The 26,112-nt window shown below is 45.9% G+C and overlaps 1 protein-coding gene across 18 annotated transcripts in view; it reads left to right on the top strand.

The window, feature by feature from the left end:
• Window positions 1-26,112, top strand: part of LOC128890487 (protein muscleblind) — a 281,109-nt gene that overhangs the window by 163,979 nt on the left and 91,018 nt on the right. The window lies entirely within an intron of this gene.

The following is a 26,112-nucleotide window of genomic DNA, read 5'->3' as shown; positions in this document are numbered from 1 at the left end:
GATTAGGAAAAGTCCACAGTGCTTAAGGAACCGCGATAAAGATGAGGGTGTCTAAAGGCGACATCGAGTAGACTTACAAACCGCGCTCGGGCCACTTAATCTTCTTTAGTTGCTGATCGACGGCTTCATAATCCACCCTTAGCTCTGAGTTTTTTGGACTTAGCACCGGCAGAATGACTGGTCGATTTATCGCGCGCCTAATAGAAAGGTGTTCGGGAAGAGAGCGAACGGACGGAGAGGAACCGGCGAATACGAGGCTCGCTCGATCCTCGGGACTTTACTTTTTAAAAAATGAACCGGTACATTTCGACGAAAGGACATCGCTGAAACGACGACGATAATGTCGATGATGAATCGCCGATGTAGAGGTCGTAGATGTAACGATTTATCGTACATCGATTGTCTTACGTCGAGTTGGAACGATAGACGTAAGGCAGTGACGTATCGCCAACACGAACTTTCAGAGGTTATAAACATCTTTAGATATCTCGGTGTTTAAAATTTTCATTCGATCGTATAACACATTAAAAAATATTCCTATGAAAACGTCGCGTTTATGGTTCCTAATATGTTTTCGCAACGGATTGACCCTATACTCTGTGTTTCGAGGCTACCGATAATTATAAAATTTTATCGTATCGCGTGGTGTTTATATGCAAATAATATTCTCGTATCGTGCGATTCGGCGCGCCAATATTTAATCAAAAATATTTCCATCGCGCCCATATATGCTTTCTCTGTTTTACCTCGATACCAAAAACCTCTCGTTGTTTGCGTTGCATGTTTGGCTTCTGGTGTTTCTTTTTAATTTTTGAATCGCCTCGCTATTGAAATTAATCTCGCGTTTCCAGTTCTACCGACATCAACGTTTTGCAAAATGATTCGTGCGCCTAGAATTGTTTCGACGCGAGTAATTCGATATTATCGAACGAGTTTATCGCGAATCACGTTCGTATATTGAACCAATTTGTAATAAAACGATACTTCTTACGTTATCGGTACAACCGCGACGATATTACATCCATCAACAATTTCAAACAATTTCCACTGATTCACGAGACGGAAAGTTACTCAACCGCAATTTAAAGTTGTCGTTTAGGGAACACGTTTCCCGGTAGGTCGCAAAAACCTATCGAGAACTTTATCAATTCCATCGGGCGTCTGTATCAGTTTTCCTCGATACTTGGATGTCCCGACGGTAATGACGCGTCTTCCTGGTGCCATATGGCGTCTGCACTGCAACCGAAGACTAAGAGAATATAACCGTCTCTGAAGATTTCAATATAATCTCGAACGAGATGTCCATTTATCAATCTTCCGGAAGACTGTCCATACGAGCGTTTTTCTAAGTATCTCGAGGCATTCCATAATCCATTCCGTATTTATCCACTTTTCTTCGCTCCCTCCTACGAACCTTCGTATGTAGAACCTCGTCGTTGACCTGGCAAAACAAAGTGTTTGAGTTTTCGAGAACAAAAAAAAAAATACACCATTTATTTGTACGCGTCAAGAAACGAAAAGCGTCAATGATCTACGCGTATCGATTAACCTTGCCAGTCCTTTCAGCCCTTATAGTCGGAAATGCAACGCTGTCAAAGAAAACGAGAAGGAAATCACGGTCGATTTGTCGAATCTGAAAATTCCCCGACAAACCGAACTCCGATTCCTCTTCGTTCGTTCCGTGTCCCTTCTGTTCGCAATTTCCATGAACGTCTGCAGGGATATTCGCGGTGAATTACGTCGCGGCCCGTTGAAAAGTCTCCGAAGCTCTGCTCGCCAACGCCGTCAAGTTTCGCAAGTGCGATAGGAAAAGCGAAGAAGGGAAAAAAAAAGGAAACGACGATGGCGGATAGAGCATGGACGAGATAGTTGAGAGAGAGGGAGAGAGAATCGGTACGTCGGCTATTAGACGGCACTAGCTTGCCGCGAAACTTGGGAAAACTTATGAAAGTGGGATTGGGTTCGACTACCATGGCGACGAACCACCCTACATCTTTTCCTCCTCTTCCTTCCTTACCCACTTTCTCTTTCCCTCTTTCCTTTTCTCTGTCTCTGTTTTTTTTTTCCGCTGAAAAAGAAAATACACGAGACGAGAAGACGGTAAAATGGGATACACGAAGCTAATTTGTACTTGTTGGAAGCCACGAAAGAAAGATGTAAACAGAAAATAAACGAAAAATATTTGCGATGGATGGAGGGCGTATAGATAATGAAAACTAATTAGCGGACCATGAGCCCCAAAATATTTTGCGAATCCTCTGGACTTTCTCGCGAGAAAAAGGGTGATGCTGCCAGCAGCAAAACAGAAAAGTGGACGAATAAGCGGGCGAACGTAGAAGGAGGGGAATGGGGAGTCGCAAAGTTTCCACGCTGACGAAATTGAGCCATCAAAAAAGTTTGGAAATCGTGCGTTGAATTCACCCTACCCTGCCTCATCGAAGATACTGTCCGCGTGGTATTAATTTACGGCGACCTGAGAGAATTATTCGAGTGGTCGTTAGGTTCTTTCAAAGTTCGCTTTCGCTCCTTATGGCTGTGCTCGACCTTCTTCGCTTCGATCGCGACGAACATTTCTCGCAAAACGCAATCTTTCCGTCGTATTTAATTAATTTTATATTTAATGGTAAAAGTATCTCACCTGTCCGAATATAAATAATATAGCAACTGGAAAAAAGCTCGCAACCACCGAGTTCTCACAGTTAAATGAATTCGCGTTCGCCGATCGTGTACGCCGACGGAAGAAAATATTTCTCTTCCGTAAGGGATGTAGCTTTTTAAGGATACGAGTTATGCAAACCACGTTACGTCCGCATCAATTCTCCATCGGATCAGAGGAAATTTTATTTCCGTCTTTCTCACTTATCTGTCTCACCCTCTTTCGTTTCCATCTCTTATTTTCGCGCAGCCTAGAGAGGGTGGAATGGCGGGAGGGGTAACGAGGTACGAACGCGGCACGAACCGGGAATATCTTCGACCAACGTTAGCGATACCAAGAATTGGAACTATCCCGCCCTTGGCCTGGCAAAAGGCACGCGAGTGACAATCCTATTAGCGAGTAGGCAGCCGGCGAAATAGCTTTCGAGATAATAAAGCGATGGAGAAGGGGTTGCCACGGGGTTGGTTGGCTGCTACGGAACTTCGGTACTGCATTGCTGCTACCGAGCGGCCTCTGCTCTCCTAGAGAAATGGAAATGAATTTACTTTATTACTCGCAACTCGGTCCGACGCCGTCGTCCGGCATCTCCGCGAAATTAATATTAATGAAAAAGTGAGACTGTCTTGCCGACCGATTCTCACGAATTTCTTTCGCATACTCTTGTAGTGTCTGCGCCTCCCATACCCAACAATAAGGAGTCAAATAAGAACACGAAACGTAGGGTACGGGATTGGTCGCGTAGGTAAAGCGATCGACGGTGGATCCGAGGATCGTGGCTTCGAATCCCCGTGCTTTATTTTTCGTTTAGACTCCTACACTCTTTACAATTAGATCGCGGTTCCTCCTGGTGACCGGACCAAAAGGAACGTCTTTTTTCTTTTTACTGATACCCGTGCCAAGTAAATGTTCTCCTGTATTTATAATGGCTCGGTTAATAATACAAACGTCCACGCGAGGCCTGACCATCTTGATCGTAAATATCAAACGTTGGCGAAACTTTTAATAAATCCTCGCAGCAGAGGGGCGGGCAAGGGTTGGTATTTCGGGCACACCCGTTCGACGCAGCGTAGCGCAGGACGAGCAATAAAATCTAAAGATATATATCTTTCGAAATAAAATAAAATGGTAAACGTAGCGTGAAACGGCCTGCTCGCCGTATAACCGGCGCACTGCAACGGCAGCAGTACAGAGAGATCTGGGGAGTTCTCTGTCTTTCGTGAAATACATTTTCCGTATTGCTCCCTCCATCCCTCGTTCGGTCCTCGTACGTGGTCGAATTTACCCTCTCCCCTCCTCGTCTGCTCTTCTCTTGCACCCACGTGCTCCTTTCATATCATATATATATATATATATATACGATACAGCCTGTATCTATCATTTTCCGTCGTCCTTTGTCTTCTATTTGACTTTGCTTCCGTCGCAGTGACTGTGCTTTTCGTGCGTTCATCCGTTTCGACGAAGTTGCGCGCCTCTGGAGTCTCTTCTTCTCCTTTCCCTTCTATTTCGCCTTCGTTGAGCGCATTACGATTCATCCCTCTAACTGCCCCACTTCCCATTCGCGTGCGCTGTTATGGCAGTTCACGTCTCATTTTCAATTCCGATACAATGTACTTCTTGCTCGCCTCGCTGCTCGCCCTTACTCTCCGCTCTCTCGTTTCACGAGTATCTTCGCATTCGCATGGAACTTGCTTTCCGTTAAACCATTCGACACGGAAGGGGAGACTTCCGGCTCTGTTTAAATACTTAAAAACCTAGTATTATTAAGAAAATTGTTTCCTCGATTTTTGACCATATTTACAATCGATGAATACATCATCTAGTTACATCATCTCTCGTATATGCGTTCTATTGTATATTTTTCGCGGTAAATAAAGCGTATATTCGCATCGAAATTTGCTGACTCGAAACACAATTTACATACTTGGTTTTTCCCGTATTCGCTTCTTGGAATATACGGAGAAACCTGCAGCGCGTATCCCTTTAAGGAAAATTTGAAGTCTTCTACCGAAGGAGATCACGAAAGAGATGAGCTCAGGGTCGCTCCGAGGCAACAAACAATATTCAAATTATTTTGAAATTTATGTCTCCGCTCGGAGCCGTAGATTTTTCAGTAACGAAGAGAAAAGGAAGTAAAACGGGGAAACGGAGCGGAGAGGGTCGAAGGATGGAGGTTAGGTTTGCTACGCCGTTAACGGACCGGGAAACAAGTCGAGGGCCCTAACTTTCGTTACCGCGCCGCTGTGAATTTATTATTCTGCGTACGAAAAGGGTGGCCCTTGTGTAACCCACGTCCACTTTAACGCAATTACTGCCTCCGTGCTGCTGGCTCGCAAAGGACGGAAAGACCATAAGGAAGAAGACGCGAAACGAAATTCTCTCAACCTTTCTTATGTTTCCGTTTGACTCTCTTCGAGAATAAAACATAGAAATACCTTTGCGAAGTTATAGGATGTACAGATATACGAGGCACGCGAGGGTTACAACTATTACGACAGTTCTTATCGGTGTTACTGTAACTGCGTTACAAAAACATGAAGCGATGAAACTTATTACGTGTCAGTCATGTAAGCCGAAATCTCTGTCGTCTTTGTTCATCTAGGTCCGAAAATCTCGTTTCTCTGATCTTGTTCAAATTCCAGCCAGGTGTGATGAAATGAAAAAGAGAGAACAAGCGGTCGAAAAAGATGGTGCGAGCCAGAAAGAGCAGAAGGGGACGCGGCAAGGTCCGGCGACGTTGGTCAGTCAGGAAGAAAATTCAAATAAGATTTTATAAGAGAAGGAGACATCTTAAGGAAATAAAGTAAAAAAGAAGGACATCGCGGAGAAATCCAAAGATAGGATCAGTCTGCGGAGAGAAATTGGAAGGGTGGCGTGGGATGATGAGAACAAAAAGTCAACCGATTCCGTTTGCGTCGTAGACGATGTCGTCGTCGTCGTACCGCTACTGCCGTCTGCTGGCGACTGGTGGCTGCCGGCGACTGCATTGCGCCGTCACGTCTCACGGGACTTCGGGGGTCCGTTCCAAGATGGTTCATTAGTTGTCGCAATGCAGGACCTTTCCCGTGCCTTCCCTTCTTTCTCGGTCACCGTTCTCCTTCGTTCTCGGTCGCCCTCTACACCCTTCGATTCTCGCGAGCGCTCCTTTTCCCGACAAATCCGCCGCTCCTACGCGTCGGCCTCGGCTGTCGAGTTCTCGAAACCCGGCAAATGCCGCCGAAGGATATTTTACTCGGTCAACCGTGCTCTTGGATTTCCACGAAATCCCTGTTTTGGATGCGTTCGTTCTCTTGCCTCTGCCCATCTTGCTCTAGAGCCTAGACTACAGCCACCGTTGTCCCGATGGAATTTCCAATTTAGACCCTCCCTACTAACTCGTATCTCAAGTTCGTACCTTCGCTTTGGGTGTCTACTCTTTGCTATTCGTCGTCGGATTTTTCGTTCAGCTATACGTGGCAATTGCGGTGGTTCCACAAACGCGGGGATCGTGATCTCGTCATCGAGGAGAAGGTTATTCATTAACTGTCCGTGACGCGCAGCCTCGTAAAGATTGTAACGCATTGCTCATTCCGCAGCGTAATCCCCAGCTTTTAGTTTGTGGAGTATTCTGCAGAGAATGAGAGTCCTTCCCCGAGAACATGACAAAGCTATGCCATGTTCTCGAGAGATACTCCACAAACTGGAAACTTAGGATTATATTGTATGCACAACATGGTGCGCACAATGTACGCGCCAGGTGTGCGTTCTTGGTTTGGTAGGTGTTTCGCAAAGCAGTCAAAGCAGAAGCGTTCTGCGAGCTGTAAGATTGTACGACGCGACGCATCGGAAAAGACCGAGGGAAATTTTCCTAATAAGGGAATAGGTTAATTTTTTCAGTTAGAAAACTGTTAAATCCCAAGCTCGTCTTGGGACTCTGTGGTCGTCCTGTATCGTTGCGCAAATTACTGTCAAGCGAGAGCATAGTCTCTTCGAAGATTCACTCTCCTCGGTCGTTAATCATCTTTTCAGACCCTGCTTTATCAGGTAGTAGAGAAAGAACGGTGTTCGGGTACCATAATTTGTTTTCTTTATTAATTGAAGTACCTTTAACCTTTTGTCGTTCTCGTCGAAGGGTTCGCAACAAGATCCTCGATGGGTATATCGTTTACCTCCGCGTAAGCCGACCCTGGCCTGCTCCCATTCCTCGGGCTCTTCCACCTTCGTCTTCGTCTTCCTGTTCGCCCCCATCCAAATTTCGATTCGACTGTTCGTTCCACCCGGACGACCAGAGTCGCGCGTTCCTCCGGATTCGCGTCGCAGCCGTAGCGCGTATATGCCAGCGAGATTCTCGAAGGATTTCCCTTATCCGGGCCGTGGAGGCGACGCCGAACACACAGTATTCTTGCCCTCACTTCGGGGGATTACGAATTGCCGCAGCGTCGCGGTGGCTCCGCGAGCTTTTGTAGACGCGATGCCGAAACAATGGCGCCGCGCTGTGGCAAGTCGCGTGGAAGGACGCTCAAAGGACTCTATGATCGAGGGGTAAACCGGTAGGAAGAGGAGTTTTCTAGTGCGCGTTGGCTGAAGAGACGGACGCACGACGAGAATATGCCCCGCGGTCCCTTTTACGATGCAGTACCTTGTAATATCAACTCTCGTAAAACTCATGCGAACCGTGAAACGATTGTTCCTTTGACGATGACTTCTTGGACCAGGTTCAGCGCAAACATATCCACTGCGTCTTCAAATGTACTCTCCGGTTCGATAGGAACGGTTATTGGGTTCGAGTCTGTTAATCGTCAAGGTTTTACGTAAGACTTAGATGTACGAAGAAATTCGTATCTCTCTCGAGGATTTAAAATCTAATTCTCATTTCTATCAAAGTTTTCCCTTTATTCCTTCTTATCGCGCGATATACGACTAACTTCGCGTTCGCCTCAAATTCTTCTCCGCTCGACTCTTAACGTCCTCCCGCGTCGAGCAATATGTCGCTAAACTTTAAGAGTCGACTCGCGTGTTTTACTGCTGACAACTTTAAGCGTCCGTGCATCGAGTGCGTGGAAAGGGGTTAGGTGCATTGTTACTTTGTTGCCAGTGAACGCAACACGACCGACCTATTCGACGACGATGGCGGTTTACGCGTCGCAGTATCAGCTCGTAAACTCTCCAAGAAGGGGTTTCGCGCGTTTATTGTCATGCATGGAGTTCGATTTTTCAGACGCTTTAGAGCCCCTGTTTCGCTGACCCATCTTTTCGTTTACTACCTTCGATCCGCTGTCGCTGCATCGCGGGGAATTGCAAAGTTCATTTTTCGTCAAATATATTTCGATAAATACGTTACTTCTCTCTTACCATCGATACACGCTTCTTTCGTAAATGTGTTGCATAGATTCGAAATAGATCCCGAGATCCCTGCGACTTAAGGAAGAGTTTGTAAAAATAGAAAAATCACGAATAATTGTATTCGCGTCGCGTATCGCAGCGGAGAAGCAATTTTTATCTCGTTCGATTGCGGTATAGTACGCCTTCTCACGATTCAACGCGCGGTGCCCAATAATAATATCGAGTCGGAGCGTAGTCAACGACGGACTAGGAACCTCTGCAAACGCGTAACTACCTGTCACGTCACTGTATCCAAATCAACCAGACTACGAAACGTGATAAGTCGCGTCTCTTTCCCTCTACGGCTCCACCCGCTACCTGATGCTCTTCTCACCACCCCCTTCGCTTTCACGTCCCGCGTGAGTGTCGGCGCAGAAGCGACGAGTTTTCAGCGAAACTCGATCTCGAATTCAAGTCGACCTTCGAGTTAATCAAAACTCAAACCCGGCGAGGAGAGAGATTCGCAAACTCCGCGCGTCTCCTCCCTGTCCCTTCAGCGACGGAAGTGCTGCCTGGAGAGATAGAATGGGAACTGATTCTTCCGTGCGTCGTTTTCTGCGTCTTTGTCGAGACATTTTTCTCGCGTTCCCTCCCTTTGTTCTACGCGTCGAACAAATTCCGCAATACCTTCGCCGATCTTCCATCCCTCTGCCACCAATCTCAGTGTCGCTCAATCGGTGCGCATTCATCCCTCGGGAGTTTCCAAACGAGGTGGCGCGGATCCGCGAAACTTTTCGACGAGAAATGTAAAAAGGAAACATCCTTTGTTTAGCAGAATTGTTCGTCCCGTTAAATTTAAGCTGGTTCCGTTGTTTGTATTTTCTCGACGACGCCGACGATTAGTTTAGCTTTAATGCCAAGAACACCTTACTATATTTAATCGATGAAACGTACGATTAACATTCGATAAGAATGAATGTTTGAAAAAGGAGCAAAATCATGATAATTTAAGAAGTTTGAGAGACGCTGCTCTACCCACCTCCCTCTTTTGCTCCTTTGCTCCGTCTTGCCCTTTCCTTTCCGCAGAGTGAATTCCCTGTCCATTTGTTTCACCCTGTTTCTTTGCTACTCTCCACCCTGGTCGCGCCTTCGCGACCCCCTTTCGTCCCTCCCCCGTTGAGTGGATTTTCCGTGTTTCCTTATTTCTTTCTCCGGCTGTGAATCGTAGTCAAGTTAAACCGAGCGCAACAACCGGCGCTGCAGACGAAAAATGGATTCGGTCGTTGTTCCTTTCTCCGACCCCCGGTTTTCTAACCCCTTCCGATTCCAGCGTTCTCGCTCGCTCCAGCAACGACGATTGCGCTTGCTTGTTCGAAGAAGAAACGCCTGTGTGGCGCCCGCCGGCAGCTGAGAGGATTCCTTTCTTAATCTTTCCTGAGACAATCGTCTCGGCGTGATAATTTAATCCGGGAGTTACGGAATTAAAAGTTTCCCGCTGAGCGGCGCACGACCAAGGACGTTCCTGTCTCCTTCGCCCTTCCCTTTGCCGCGACCACCTTGCCTCGTCTTCTTTCCTAAATTCCGTTTCCCTTGCGTCCCTCTACTCTGTTTGTTCTTCCTTCTCTTTACCCGACCCCCTCTTTACCTCACTCCCTCTTCTCCATGCTTCTTGAGTTTAACTATCTATTTTTCGAACGGTCTTCTACCTTTTTCTTTCTTCTCTCATTACGCCCTGCTCTAACCGTATCTTTTGGTTTATGTATCTTTTCCGTTGTTTTGTACGTCTGTCCCTTTGCACGACACCAAAGAGCCCCTCGTCGTGCTCGCCACTAGACTTTGTTAACCAATTTGTCTTGCCACCGTTGAAACCAGACTCTGAAATGTCCTTGCAAGCGTATTGGAACTCCTGTTTATTTTTAAAGATAACAAGGTATGCAAAGACTAGTTGTAAAACATTTCTGGATTTTATTTCTGGACTTGAATTATACAGTAGTAGCGAGAGGAGACTCGATACGTTTAATACGTAATGTTTAATCTTACTTGGAGCGTTCCTCGTTTCTCATAGCGTTGTTTGGATAAGCTTTGGTCTTCGAGTTCCATTCCGACGACTCCTCGCAATCTCGCTAGGAACCGACACGATTAATCAACGGATACCGAAATCTCTACAGAGATCGATGTTTCTTCATCCCCCGTCGTACACTTTGTATTTTTCTATAGCATACGAACGAAGCTCCGAAGCTCCGAGGCGATTGTAAGAGGATAACATCGAAAGTAGTTTCCTAAGCGATTATTGCCTGTAATGAATGAACTTGCCGCGAAATATCATCGCAGTGGTAACAGCCAGCGAATGTTCTTTGAAATTCCGCTGGCTCTCCGTCCGTTCCCTCCCACGGAGGATTTCATTCGCGAGCGCCTCTCGTTTCCTGGATTCGGTCTTTGCTGATTACTCGCTGAAAGGCAAAGTCGCAATTAATTGAGAGATTTGAAATTTCATCGAGGTACGAGAGGCTTGTACGCGATCCCCCACCTTCCGCAATGTCTTTCGACCAACTGGGCGAACAACGGGAGGGCATAAATATTTTCGTAACGAATTCACGAAAAGAAGAAGGGGGGTGCCACTAATTACGCGACGCAGACGTCCGCCTACGCCGTCGACTCGGATTATTAATATTTACGACAATTCGCGGTGTTCTGGCCGGCACCTAACTGCGCGATATACCAGAAACTCGACGACTCTCGTTTCACCCCCCGTGTATTTACTGGCCCTGCCGGTTGGCTCGTTTTCGACCTCGGTGCGGCGCACTTGTTAAAATGCGGAAAGAAAAGAAAACACGAGGGGAAAGAGGGGGAGAAAAACAGCGCGATAAATAAGAATGAAGCGCGGGTTATTAAAATAACAAATGCGTTCGCGTGCATGGAGGGGAAAAAAGGCCGCCGTTTTCATGCATTTGCACGGTTCCACGCATACGCGATGGCCTCTTAAACGTAGTACATGTGTCGACGAAAAAATTGCGTTTCGGTGAACGAAATGAAATTTTTACGCGACATTTTTATATCATCGCATGGCCATTCGGCAGGCGCGAACGAGCGGAAAATGATTCTTCGTTTGAAAACACGTGAAAACCCGTCGAACGAGCTTCTCTTTGGCCGGTACTTTGGTTTCGACAAAAATTGAATTAAAAACAAAAACATGCTAGGTGCGCGTATACTCTCGACAGGAGCGTTACTTTCGCTTCGGTGTAAGCGACTATTGAATTTCGCTGCGGTGTATCGAATATTGTACTTTTCGCAACGATTTAACGTGCTTTTATTTGAAAATAATGGATGTACTCAATTTATCGCGTATACAAAAGATCCGTCCGTACTCTGCTTGGTTCTTTTCAAAAATAAGTAAGGATACTTATTCTGCATATTAATTTCATTTTATCGCGAATAATCCTTTTCTTTGCGTTTGGCTCACGAATTACATCAGCCTTCCTGTTTTCAGCGTCCCGCGGTTGGAATATGCTTTCAAGAATACATTTTTTTATCGGAGTTTTATCTTAATACTTTAAGCTACATTTTTCTATAGCTGTTTTTCTGAAACAGAATTGCACGAGACTTGCAACCTATTGTTCCGAGAAAGGAGTCGAGAAAAGAGTCGAGAAAACTTTGAGATTGTCAAGTGTTTCGATATTGCTGAGCGTTAATTGCAGATAATTTCTGCTTCCGTTTCCATGGACAGGAAGTTTTCGGTAAAGGATCCGGTATAAGATCAACTCGGAGCGATGCTGTGTTAATGAGCTCTGCGAGCCTCTAATCAGACGTACCTTCTGATTGGTTGTGACGCGGAACCTCCGCTTCGCGAGGTCGTGTAAACACGAATCTAATTTGAACGTGTCGAGGGTGGCTCATACAACGTGCTAATTATTATGGAAACAGAGTAGCTTTACCAGTCGAAACGCATAGACTCGGTCGGTTTTGAGTAATCATTTTCAAAATAATTAACACAATTACACACCTATGCAAAGGATACTGTTTTCCGCGCGTGCAACTGAAATTTAGCGAAACAGAGTGAAACGGATCATCGCGCCTGTTTTAGAAAATGATTTCCCCTAAGCGTAGCATAATTGCACCGCGCGTATCGTAATCAAATTATTCTACGATCGTTCCAACGGAAGCGGTCGATACTTTCTGCTCGTCGAACAATGACATTGAATCGATAAACTGTACTAATCGTTCATCGTTGCGATCTCCTATTATTTGTGAATTTTATTAAATCTCGTTCAAACTTTCATTCGTTCCGTAACGATCACGCTTTTATTTCGAAAAATGCCAGACCACGCGTGACTTTCCCCGTAAGAGGAACACACGTTCCCGAAATTTCGCTTACAACGTACAAGGGATGGCGTGGAACAGCCAGAAAGGGACAACGAGTCCAACCGGAAAGTTGGATGCTGCGTCGAATTGCAGCATGGAGGTGCACGATAGGTGCACAGCACGATACCGTGCTTTCCTAGGTGCTTCTGAATGCACCACGCGCGTAATAATCGGCCCCACGTTGGACTCGCGTGCGAACCGTAAAGGGAGTGCTACGAACTGAGTCACCGAATCTACCACCGTATGACTCACGCTTGCAATTTGCCAATTACCAGACTCGAGTTAATCAGATTGACTCGTCCGACACCAAGCGTGCTTCCGCCAAACTGCGGAATTGTCCCGGGGTCAGCAGAGTTGCGAACTGGTTGTCTTGAATTCCCGTGCTTCCTCCTTCATGTGTGCAACTTTTCCTTTTAACGAATGAACATAGATACGTAAAAGCGGCTTTTGTACCTCTAATAACGCCTTCGATAAAAAATCGTCTCGAAAAGTTTCTTCAAGAGTTTGCCCAAGACCGAGTTTTTGAAAATTAAATTATAAAGAAAAATTACTCCATACTTTTGACGAGGAAACCGCACCTTCTAGCTTCTGTGCAAATATGAAAGTATTAAAAATGAACCAGATATTACATCGGACTCTGTGTATTAAGTAACCAACGTAGCAGAATTTTAAAGTCGAAGCTGGCTGGCTGGCTGGCTGGTTGGTTGGCTGGCTGAAAAACACTCGATGTACGGTGAAACTACAATTCTTAGTTTGCTATTCAGTTCATTTCATTCATTTTTTCTGGCCGTCTCGTCTCCTATTATCGCGGAAAAGAATTTGCGAGAACATTTCAAGACGAGCACAGCTGAATAGAAAAAACCCATTCGCACCTGCGCAAATATTCACCAAGTAATTGCCGGATGAAGAAGTTCCGGATAAGGAATTCTGCAGAGAGCTGGGAATATCACATTAGCATCGCGAAACCGAGAAACGTGAATAATGAGATAATAGAATCCCGTTTCCTGTATCACATTTATCATATTTACGACCGTATTATTGTCTTCCTTCTGCGGCCGATTAAGTTGCGCGTTTCTCGAATTTCAGCGGGTTTCAACGAAGCGAGTTTAACAATTAAAATTCGTTACATATTTTACATGTTGTTTAGGTGTGCAATCAAATTGAATATCTAGGATATAGAGAGGATAATAAGGATAATTTTTAATTTCCTTTCCAATGACGATAAAACACAAATAAACCAATCTCCGTTAATGGTTTTGAATGTTTGATAGCGACATTCGATTAAAATTGTTATCGTTGCCGATCGAGGTAAAGATTATTTGGTTGCTTAGGAGGAGAAGGATAACAACGAGGGAACGTAACCAGACGAATATAGTTTAATGGAACCATCCATTATCTCGCGTTGTTTCTCCGCTGAGTTGCCATTATTATATCCTCATGATTTAGTTATTAGGTCGGATTACTATGTATTCTCCCTCTTCGAAGCACACAGGAGAGCACTTCAGCCGGTCCGGAATACAGCTTCTGGTTGGAAGGTCGAAAGTTTGGATGGCTCGAAATTGATCGGAGGGTTTCGGGTATGTTCCAAAACGTGCTCTGCAATTTCTGTCGAGGTTTACGTAAGGCATAAATTGACCCAATTAAATTTTGCGAAAAAGCAACCGGCAGCGTATCTGTGAGCATCCACTCGAATCGCAGAGGATGTTCGCGTTATCGGTATTCGGTGATTTTTCTGCGAGAGCCAAACTTAAAAGTATGAAATTAAAAATTTCACTCGCCAACCTCGCTAAATCTTGGCGATAAACGATGTTTCGCATTTCCGCTAAAACCCGGCGAGATCTTGGCGAGTTAAGCATCAACGCGGATTCATTCGCGAGCATTCTCAAAGCGGAAGTGGACCGCGACGATTCGCTCTCGTGTCATTTTTCATCGTTGATTAATGCTCAACGCAAGAAGGTAATTACAACCGGAGGAATAAGTATTGTCGTATTGTTATTAGAATCAGCTTTCGTAATCCCACGATAAATGCCTATTCCACGTAATCTGTTCGTTGTATTTCTGCGCCAATTTGAATACAAAGAACCGTGATAACTGGCCCCGGTTCCATTGTCGAGAATATATGTAACGACCGGCTCGGCGGCATGATACATGCGCCTGAAACCGTGACACGCGGGAATTAGCTGCTCGGTCGAAGCATTTTAGCGAGGTTTTCGGAAGTTTCATTGGATTTTATTATCTATTTCTCGGTAGATTTATCCTCACCTTACAGTTACACTTTGATACTAAAATTGAACCAACATATCGGTGGGCTGTTTTCCTGTTTTCAAGTCTCGATTATCCCTTGGCTATCTATCTCTGTCGCTACAACTGCTAGAATGCAGCGTAATTTTGATGCGGTTCCAAAGTGACGCTCGTCATTCTCGTTCGTCAATCCCAGGCGGAAGAAGGGCTTTTTAATCGTCCCCTAGGAGACTAGACGCTCAAAAACGTGCCCGTCAAAGGATTCCTGGTGCGAAAATTGTCGCGTGCTCCACGCACCGCGCGAACGAGCAGCAACTTGTAATAGAGTTCCGCGTGCTTTGTTAAGCTCACAGGATAGACAGGAGGACACGGTCTGAGGCTCGCTAGGTGGGCGGGCAAAGTTACGCCAGCAGGTAACTGTTGATCTGAAAAGCGGTGGCAGTTTGGTAGGGGATAGCCATGGACTTGAATGGCGAAGTGCCTCGAGGGCCGTCAGATGCATTTTTCATGTCTCGTCCAAGATATATACACAAAGAAGGGAGGGAAAGAGCGAACGGATCCCGTCGAGGTGCTCGCAGTCCTTCTTTCCTCCTTCTCTATCTCTCCTCCGGCGCGTCGCCGTCGCCGTCGCCGCCGCGTCGTTTCGATTCCCATTCTCTCGCGATTCGATTCTCTCGGTTCGCGAAAGTGGACTATACCAGTCGCTGCTTCTGGTCCGTTGCGTCGCACGAAAAGTCCTTTGGCGAGATAGACTCGTATATTCGAACGGCATAATTTCGTCTCTTCACCTTTTTCTTCCGCCACTTCTTTATCGCGCCTCTTCCTGCTTTATTCGGATTTCTAGCGGTCATTTTTTCGGCTGGAGTCGTTCCTTGGGTACACCTTTCGAGACGGGTAGATTGCTCGCACTTTCTCGATCCAAACTAGTGACGATGGATAAAATGAGATACATCCAAACCATATACTCGATCGGTATAATTTCGTTCCTCCGGCACTTGGTCCTGGCAACTTCTTTATCGTGACTTCTTTATGCGTTTTATTCCGATTCTTGGCGGCCGTTCCCTCAGACGGAAGCGTTCCCAGGGTCCAAGTTTGGAGACCGATGGATTTTGTCTCGATCCGTCCCACCGTGGAATTTATTATTCCCGATAACTTTTCCTTTACACGGATTGCCCGGGCTGCTGGGACGCTTCTCTGCGCCCTGGGATATCCTAGTCTCGCAGCTCGCGGCGCGAGTTGGACTTTTTGCCTCGTTCCTTATTCGACGGGTATAGGTACGCGCGTTTGGCCCCGCGTACCATGGCTGATCGATCGCCGTGCTTATCTTAAATTCAATGGGGCATCGGGCGATTGAATAAAATCGAGACTCGCCGGCAAATCGACGTTAATAATGTTTAAAGTTCGCAGACCGAGATAAGGGAATCTCTCGATAATGCTGAGTGTAAGCGAACGCTGTCTCGATAACTTTTTTATTGCGTTCCGCTCCCCTTTCGTCTGACATTTTTCCTTGCCATCCACTTTCTCGCTAATATCGTTGGGTGGCTGTTGTTGACACATTCGCAGCCGTTAACGTAATTTAACGTCATTTTTAAATTCGTATCTAGTTTTCAATTCGCTGTATTTATGGAAATTTATCTTTTTCTGTTGCAGGTAAGCACTTTCAAAGTATCGATCGTACGTTTGGATATTTACTTGCAGTCTAAGAAAATTCGAGATCGATTCTTCGTAAGTAATTCGTATTATTTATATCTAGTCTCGCGTTATTTCCATAACAAGCTATAAAATAAACGCGTTGTTTAGCGAACCGATGCTCAGACAGCAACGATATCACGACGATTGGATAATCCACGAGTTACAGCGTTTACAATATAAAACTGCGCCTGTCCGTTTATCGCGCTAGCATTTGTCGATAAGCAGAAAGCGTTTAATCCGACGATATATTCTCGCGGTGTAACCTGGACTACGGGTGGTAACAAACACGCGAACGATACCGACCATATCGCGAGCAAGCCGAACGCGAAATTCTTGTCCGACCGTGTCGAACCGCGAGAACCAAACAACGCCAAGACTCTCGTATCGCGTTTACTTTTGCTTACATTTTTGCTCCTATAAGTTAGGTTTCACGTTCGACAAATACAAGGGCGTACAGTGTATTTACCGATCGTCTGCTATTCGATTAAAATTCTGCTCGTTTCTGGAATCCACTCCTATGAACTAAAAATCAAGAATCATCGATGGTTGCATCGGTGAGAACCGTAGGAGGAACGGTGGAAGCGAGCGGATGGGAAAATGTTAGAAAGCCGGGGAGCTAAAAGAAAGCAAAAGAGAGTAGCGACGATCGAGGATGGAGGCTACTTAAGATTTCGGCCGCGTGCTGGCTCTTCTTAACCTCTGTTCGTCCGCGTTTTTTAACAGGGAATCTCTATCCCTTCTTCGCCAGAATCTCCTCCTCTCTTTCGCGCCATCCCCTCCTACGCAGAGGATCCTTCGAAGTCCTTTCAAGTTCTCTCTCGGGTCGCATCGAGCTACATCGTGGAGCACTTGGTTGCAAATCCAATCGGACCCAAGCTCGAATCGCGCTACGGTGTGATTTTTGGACTTTTCATCGTCGCTTGACCCTTGAACTCTCGTTCCTCCCGTTACCTCTCCGAAGCAAACGACGAAACGAGTTTCCATCGAGCGATTGTACGACCCTTAATATTTGTTAGAATTTCTCGTTCCTTTTTAATAGAAAAGACCAATTCGACAACCTCAATCAAGCATCTTTACCCTTTATAATCATCGACCGATCGTCACTTTTTAGGTCAATCTAGTTTGGACGTTTTCTTAGAGGATTGGGAATCTATATCAATGGGCACCATCGATATCCTTCCGAATTTATCTAGTTTTCCAATTTCCATACGCGCTTCGTCTTGCTCGTTGCGTATCCCTTCGTCTTTATTCCTTTGTTCGAAAATGGAATCGCGCGAATCAAAGACGGACCTCCTTCTTCCAGGGTATCCCCGACTTTTTATCGGTGCCCGAACAACCAAGTCCCTGACCGAAGGGAACCCTGGAATCGGCAAAGACGAAGTGCTGGAACGTCGACATTAAGAATCCAACTTCTTTCTGGATGTTCTCTCGGACACGTAGCATAAGACCCACCCATTCGCCTGGTTGTCGTTTTTCTTCCAGGAAACTTTCCAACCCCTCTCGATTCCACGAGCGCACACGCCTCCGCGTATCCTCAAGAACGCGTACGTATATATGTATAGATGCCACTGGGTCGCCACTTTTCGGATGATGAACGCCGATCGCCGTCGAGCAATGAAAGTTTTACCGAATGTTCGAGAATCCGACAGTTTCCCCTATGAACGAAAACGGCGGAAAAGAATGGTAGATTTACAATCGTAAGAATAGTATTAAAATAGCGAGCCGTTGCCTATTCTGGTTAAAAATGTTTTCGACGTAAAAATATTTCTTTCGCATCGGCTGCGTAACGAATTCGTTCCGTTCATTTAGATTAAACATTTTTCAGAGACGAGTCCTGCCGGCAGTTGAATCGCGCGAACGAAAAATTGAAAAGGTTTTTGGTAAACAACGCGATAAATATCGCAGACTCTTTCGCAGCCAGAGCGATCCCTTGGGCGGGGAGTTTGTTATTCGCGATCGGAATTGGGTCAGAAAAAGGCGAAAACAGCGGTGATTTTCTTCTTGATTCTGTTTTTCCGCATCGATCGTTCAGGATTGGGAGACATATTGAATTATTTGGAATGTTACGAATGCGATATAGTATTTTTCGATACGATGTTTTGTACGCGAATTCTGTGCTTACACCGCGTGAAGTAGGTTGGGGATCTTAAATTATGTTCCGTTGTAAATTTGTAGCCATTCGTGTTAAAAATTAATCAAACAATATATGTATAATCATGCTCGTGCTCTGGATAAAGTTCTCCGGGTCAAGGAAATCGTTTTTATCACCCGACGCGATCTCCATTATTCACCAAAGAAATGGTCTTGCGATGTTAAAAGCATGGGACAGGAAGGAAACCAAGAAAGATGCACCTTGTTTCATGTTGCGTGTTTCTCGCAAAACTGGCGACCGTAGTTATCGAAAATCGCGCAACACATTTTCTCCCGTTTTTCCGAAGCGATATTAAAGTCAGGGAATTGAAAGTCAAAGGGAGACGAATAATATTTCGAAACAAGGGTCGTACAAAGTTACAGTATCAAAATACACGGATATTTTCGAGACAAGCTAACGTAATAGATTCGTTCGAGCAGCCAGGGTGGATTTATGCGTCGCCGTCCCAGGGAAAGAGGACTTTCCAGAATTACCTCTGGCCCGTTCGGAGAAGTCAGGGTGGTGCGATCTCAAGGTTCAGATGTCGCGGTCCGCGATAAGGAGATCGCGGTGGAAGTTGGGTGGGGGTGTACGAAGAGGGGGCGGAAGAGCGTGTCGAGGCAGAGCTCGTTGGGGGACGAAGGCACCCGGTTTCTATCTATGTTAATTACCGAGGCGGACGTAAATCACGATCGTCCAGGTGCTCGGTCGGCAAACTAGCTACCTTACCTCGGGCTTCCACGAACCGACGTGGGCCGCGGGATAAAAGCTGTAATTAATTACGCAATTATCCAGCTCCCCCCCCCCCACCATTTTAAAGATAAAAACCGTATTTTTCGCTTCGATGCGGCTTACGGGTAGCCACCTCCTTCTCTCTCCATCGTGCTACGTCTTCGTTCCTCCGCTTCTTCTTCGCTCCACTTTGAAACTCTTTTCCTTGGTCTCTCGAAACTGCGTGGCTTCCTACGGATTTCGCTGGGTGCAGAAGCCACCCATCGTATCCTCCGTAGCTCCTTCCAGCTTCTTTTCCTTTGGACTCATCGTACTTCTCCACTTCTACCGATACTTCTTCTTGTTCGCTTCTACTATCAGCTCGAGCGGTACCTTCTCTCCCGCTGGTCTTTTTCTTACACCCGTTTGCCCAGGCATCCCTGATTTAGAGCTCATTTTCGTCGGCCGAAAGCTGTGCCGTTCTCACTCCTGAATCAACTTTGCACCCTCCACAAATCACCGTCGAGCCATTACGCCGCTCTCTTTCTTTCACGGGATTGTTCGCCGATGGTGGCAGCAAATTCTTCGGGTCACAAGCTGATCCCAAGGTGTCCCTCCGCGTAACAGTTTTCTTCTCAAGAGTTGCTCTAGATGCTTCGCGCGAGCAACAAAGATATTTTTTGGTTTTCCGATAGTCGAACCAAGCGGTATTACGTTTAACTTGATCTTACGTCAATTCGAAGGAACCGGCTAGGCTGGGCGGTTATTGCTTCTCGTGTCTGGTTCCCTATCCAGGCTTCGCGTTACGACGTAATATATCGTCGCCTTGGGATCACCGTCGTAATTATCCTCTAATACCAATTCATAAGAGCGTCGGCCATTTTCGAACCCCCTCACGTAATTCTAAGAGAAGCACGAGGATGTACGTTCCAACGCACACGTAGCCGACAGTTGGCGCGCGTGCGCGCACACCCTCTCTCGAGACCGATATACGTGTATCGTTTTCCACGATAAGAGGCCACCAGGCACAGAGAAAAGACGTCTCGATTCCTCTCGCCACATTTCTTCTTTCCCGGTTTCTCCTCTTTTCCTCCGTTCTTCTCTCTCTTTTCTTCTCCGCGACTGCTGGCTCTTCTCGTCACTTCCAATCTCACCGGTTTGCCTCCTCTTCCCTGCCTTGTTTTTCGTCCTATTGTTGTTGTTCTTTTTTCCTTTCTCTTCGCGTTCGTTAGAGGAGAACCTCGACGATTTTCCTTTCCGGACAGCTAATCAGCTAAGAAGGACGCGCCGAGATTACAGAGATGGACTTAACGGGCCCCGAAACGTTTAAGCGAGGTAGAGCAACAGCGAGCGGGCAGCTGAAGCAGCAACGGTAATTCGAGATACCTTTCGGGACTCGGAGAAAAGGAGAATCGAGTCGAGACTCGCCCTACGGCATTTCTGATGTGGCCATCGGTGCAGGCCATGAATCTTTCATGCGTCAATCGCTCTCTTCCCTCTTCTTCGTTCCTTCCGTGATCTCCTTTCGAACCTCGTGCCTCTCGTCCCTTCTCTGTTTCTATCTTGGAGGGTCGCAGTGTCCCTTTCGAGAAATCCCAGCGAGTCGACGCTTCGAGTTATCAGTCAGCAAAATCTGTCAATCGGTTGGGTAACGTATTCCAGTCGGCTGTCCCGCCACCCACCCATTGCTGTTACCCCGCCACCGGGCAACGCCGTCGTATTACCGTCTCTCTGCCATCGGGACGATCCTCGTGATCCATTTCTTATTCTTTCCGACCTCGATCTCCCGATATATCCTCCCGAGCACCGGATTTGGTCGCGAACTCTCGTCAGGGGTCGGTTATTAAGGCGAATCCTTTCCAAGACTTCACAGATTGGAACGACGCGCGCCGATCAATTTTAACCGAGGATGCCGATCCTTTGACGTTCAAAGGCTGGGTGACATAACGTTTCGACATAATTAGAGAGATATTCTTCCTAAATGTATTCGTTTCTCGACGTTCGACTTTGTCCAGGACCAATTACGATTTCGAAGGAGTGCGAAATCTAATTTGTTTCGAATGAAACGCTTCGTAACATTCGATGCAATTAAACAGAGTGCAACGATTAAAAAACTTTACCTTCTACTGTACAGGTGGTCAACAAAAGGTGGTACGTCAGAGGTTTCCGAATACAATTTCAATTAAAGTACAGACACTTTATATAGTTATGCAGCCAAATCCTTTTTCGAGACTCTGTGAATCGAGATTGCTTCAAAGTTTGAAAGCTTTATTTTGTCTACGTAGAGTTGTTTCGATTCTGTTGATTTTTCATTTTCGCACTTTACGTTATTGCGAAACCAGTTCGTTGTTGCATCGAAATGCAAAGGTTCGGGTTTATGGATTTTTTGTAACTATATTAGGAGACTTCATTTGGTTCGATCCTCTTGTTTCGCGTTTCCCTTTGGATTCAAATGTAATAATTTCATCGGTGAAAATACGTTATCGAAGAACGTAACTCTGGTTCGAATCGAAGAGGGAAAAGCAGTTTCAGCGATTGAATTAATACTCGATTAATTCCGCGTGCCATCTGTTCGCAGTCGACTACAAAACTACGTTAAACCTCATTGGCTTGCTACAAAACGCAACATTCGGTTAGACAGCGTAATCGTGTTCATCATCGACTGCATTCGACGATACACGCATTAATTAGACAGACGATACACACAATAAAGCAATTACACGGCGATTTAATATAACGCTGGTGAAAACGATACAAAAGGTGTTAATAAATCCTATTAATAAGTCGTCCCTGGTCAATAATAAGACATTAAATTACCGCGATTCCGGTGCACAATCGAATAATTGAATCGAGATCGACGATTCGCTGGTACAGAAAGCGCGTTTTCAAATAAAGTTCGATTATCGGAAAACGGTTTATCAGATCTCGCGGAAAGTTCTTGCGTTTCCTAACAGAGGATAACAAGGTAATACATTTTTTAATCCGTGGAATTGTATACATCGTAACGAGGGATCCGTTGCATTCGACAATCATTGGTCAGCTTGGCGCGAAGTGGTTCGAAGCTGGAGTGGTTCGTTAGTTGGTCTCGTTTCATCAGCGGATACCTAATCTTTCTTTGGCTGGTGTGTTCGTTTTCACGTAGACGGTGTCGTTCCTGCGAGAACGTAATATGGATCTGGACCAAAGAGTCTAATCGTAATTCCGCGGAGGCCACGAGACGGAGACCGAGTTGAAATCCGATTCGAATTCGCAGGGAGGGCTGAGCCAACGGCGCGGCTGGTCCTGCAGAAGGAGGCAGAAACGAAGGGGTGGAGGCGGCGGTGGAGGATCGTCGGCCCCGAGGCTCATCGTTCATTCATGGGGCATTTACTCGGTATCCCCGTAAAGCCAACCTCCTCCTTAGACTCCTTTCCTCCTTCAGACCCGGGCCGCTGGCAACCCCTTGTGCCTCCTTACATCATTCTCTTGTCCTCCGGAATGGATCGGGATCAGGCGGATATAATATCTTCCTCAAGGATTCATTTTCGAGCGCGGCTGACCACGCTGTGTGTGCTCCTCTTCAGAATTTTCAAGCTGCAATTCGTCTTGCGTGAAACATTGTCCCCTGTCGCGTCTACGTATTATGGAATTATTCATTCCATCGATGTACTTCTCGTAATTGCTTCGACCTTTGACTTTACAGCTCGCGGAGAGCTCGTTTGCCTACGTTTTTATTAGCGTAAAACTACCGGTCATATTTGCTTCATAGACTTCGATGTTATCGTACATAAACGTCTTAACTTTTTAAAGACTCGATTGTCAGACATTCATACCACGGAGTTTTATTAGCTACCAGACAGAAAAGAAAACTTCTTCGACCAAAAAATGGTTGTTTTAGTCGAGAAAATGCACGCCTCGGAAAGTTCTGAAACGATCCCAGAATACGGAGTGTCCTGGAGCGCTTAACCCGCACGAGACTAATCTTTATCCAATTATGAGGCGCTGTGCTTAGAACGTTTTGGTCATGTTGCATCTTCCCACGCGCTGAGCCATCTCACACCCGTACTCTCAACAAGTTGTTTCAAATTTTTGTAATGACAAGGACATTGAAAGTCGATCGACCAAATTCTTCTGCAAAGTATTTTTCGTCGTGACGTGACTTGTATCGCGTGTTTGTTGAACAGACAGTTTAACCTCTTAATCCTCGGTCTGGGAATTCATCGATTACCGCCCCTACAGTCGATACATAGAGAATAAAATTGTTCGCGAAACGATGCGGTTTACTGCTATGGAATAAATTCACGCAATCATTACGTGGGAAGATGTTGGCTGCATTGTTCTCGCAAGTATGTTCAGTCGAGTACTCGTCGAATGAATTGTTCTAAAGAATTTCAACGATTCTAAGAGTTGGCAAGAAAAATTAAATTAGCATTGCAGCCAAGTACACGGTGTCTTTGCAAGTGTTCTTGGCATCAACTTCGTAGTTGCCAGTAATACAATCAAGAAATGTCTCGGGTGTCTGTTCCAGAGAAAAGTTTCGCACAATTTCTTCGCGGTACTTAGCAAAGGTTCGAGTCGAGTCGTTGACATAGCCAATCGTTGAACGAATCGCATCGCCGGATTATCATCGGTCTCGAAACACTTGCGAGTCGTTACATGCGACGTGTTCGTCGAAACTGATTTCACCTAACGTCGCGTACGAAGCTCGTAGACGACGTTTATCGGTAAACGTCGCGGCGTCGGAGTTTCCGGAGAGGAGACACTAACGGTAATTGCCAGTCTTTCTTCCGGGGTATCGACTGAAACGCACAAAGACCGTCCAAGTAGGAACTAAATCTTTGTGACTCCATTATTGGATCCTCGTACCTCCGCGCAGGGTAGCACTGGCCCGATATGAAATCCGGAAAGTGCAGCCTCTCTCGATTCTTCGGTGCAAGCGAGACCATCGTGCGGTGAAACGGCACCCGGATCGAAAGTTATTACAAATTCCAATCATAAGGCCCAATCGATAAGCCACGAAGCTTCAAAGAAAATTATAAGTTGAGCATCATGGATCCGCGGGATAGGGGTGCTGGCGGACGGGGGTAGCAACGAGTTGGTCGACGGAGGTTGGGAACAGGGCAGTGGAAGGGGTGGGTTAGCCAGGTCGTAAAGCCATGAAAGCGCCTCCAACAAGGCGGCATTGCAGGCAGCTTTTAAAGTTAATAAATTCGTCGGCTTGGTTTACTCTTCCACCGGTTTTCCCTTCCGCTTTCTCTACTGTCTCTGTTCCTCTTCCCTTCCGTGCTTCTTTTTTTCATCAGCGACGAAGAGGCAACCGGGGAAAAGAGATTTAAACTTAGTTTGAACGAGAGAACGAGGCAAACGGATTTAATAATATCCTATACCAATAATAAATCAAGTTTATATTTAGCGATATCGCGGTGGCGCGATTCCCTGCTCCCTGGCGGAGGCGCGTGCGACCGATCGCGGAACGTTGGAAACTTTCTACTTGGTTACGAGATCCCCGGGGCTCCTCGATTCTGCCCGTGATCTGTAATTGGCTACCGTCCTTCTGATTTTATTTCAGTCGGGAGCACTTGGTTGACGTAATATACTTGGAATTGTTTGGTTTGTTTCTCGAGTCGGGTAGCTCGCAACGAGTCGCGACTGGTAATTCCATCGGACGGCGAATAACTTACTAGAATCGCGCAGCAGACTCTTTTCTCTTTCGGTTATCGATCGCCATTCGCGATTCATCGTGTAGACTTCATTAGCTCGCGAGGATCCTCCGGATGTAGCAATTTGGAGAACGACCTTGAGGCCCGTGTCATTTTCACGGTTCCAACGGAGGGGATTCAACAAATTTTCTCCTAACAAAGCGCATCCATATTCCAGCCGGAAGGACAATCGGCTGACCGCCCTTTGTTATACGATTATTGCCCTAATACCCAGGTGGACCTACCCTTGGTAAGCGTAGCCGCGTCCGATCCAGCTACTCTCGCTGGTAAATGGTGTACGTTCACCGCGTTATATTTCCCGTCTGAAAACCACTGTTCAAGGTAAATTATTTTAATACGCGGCCCTAGGGAGATGCTCGATCGACAATTCTACAAAAATATTTTCCGTGCCGGATACTTTGGTCTTATGAAATATTTAACAAGCATCGAGGACCAACCCCTACTGGAATTCGATGGTTTATCGCGAACGAAACTAAATTTCGGCGTTGGTAAACGTGTACTTTCGGTTGCCGGTAACGAATAACTTACGGCGATACGTTGATAATTTTCCTCTAAAATTATATTTCCCCCGAGGAGAAGCCAGAAACGACGAATTAAATATTAACTTTCCGAAGTTTCCTTCCGTGGAAAAAAGGACCAAATCCTCTTAGGAAAATGTGCAGACGTTTAAGTGGTTAGAGTTCTTTAATTTCCAAAGTAAAGTGTGCCCCTTCGGCGCGTAAATTTTATTTCGCGGCTATTTCGGCAGAAAGTATCACTGTTGGGTACGCACATATACACGCATAAATGTATATACATCCGCATTTTAATAACTCTAAAGGAACCGTAAGGTACTCCGACCGTACTACATCAAACGCCATACGAGGCCATACCAACGTCAAAGGTTAATCGTAAGAAAGTACCGTGTCGTATAATATGTCTTGGTATCGGACATTGGTGTAAAGAAATATTCGAGGTTATATTTCAATCCATCGTAGTACCTGCTTTATGTATCTGCGTCCTATTCGTCGAGGGACTACGGATGGATAACTGATAGGGGGAAGAAACGCCGGTGACAATATTTTATGGGATCTGGGGCTTTTATTGCGCGAGACTTTTAGGACGTCTCTTAAGGGCGTCCAGTTTACAATAACGAGCGGTATACCGATCGTGTCCCAACCTTTCCTTTTCAAATATTATTAAGCAACAATTTCGTTGTAATCATCTCCTTCCTTTCTGGCATTTTTCTTCGTTATTAGCTTATTTCCTATTACTTAACGTTCGTCTCGAAGAAGCAATAACTCGATTGGCCGAACGAATCATCGTCTTTCATCGATTCCAATAAA

Source organism: Hylaeus anthracinus, unplaced genomic scaffold (genome assembly GCF_026225885.1).
Source record: "Hylaeus anthracinus isolate JK02 unplaced genomic scaffold, UHH_iyHylAnth1.0_haploid 12000, whole genome shotgun sequence".
Lineage (NCBI taxonomy): Eukaryota > Metazoa > Arthropoda > Insecta > Hymenoptera > Colletidae > Hylaeus > Hylaeus anthracinus.
Note: the sequence above shows the minus strand (reverse complement) of the source record. Positions and strands in the feature narration are given on the sequence as shown.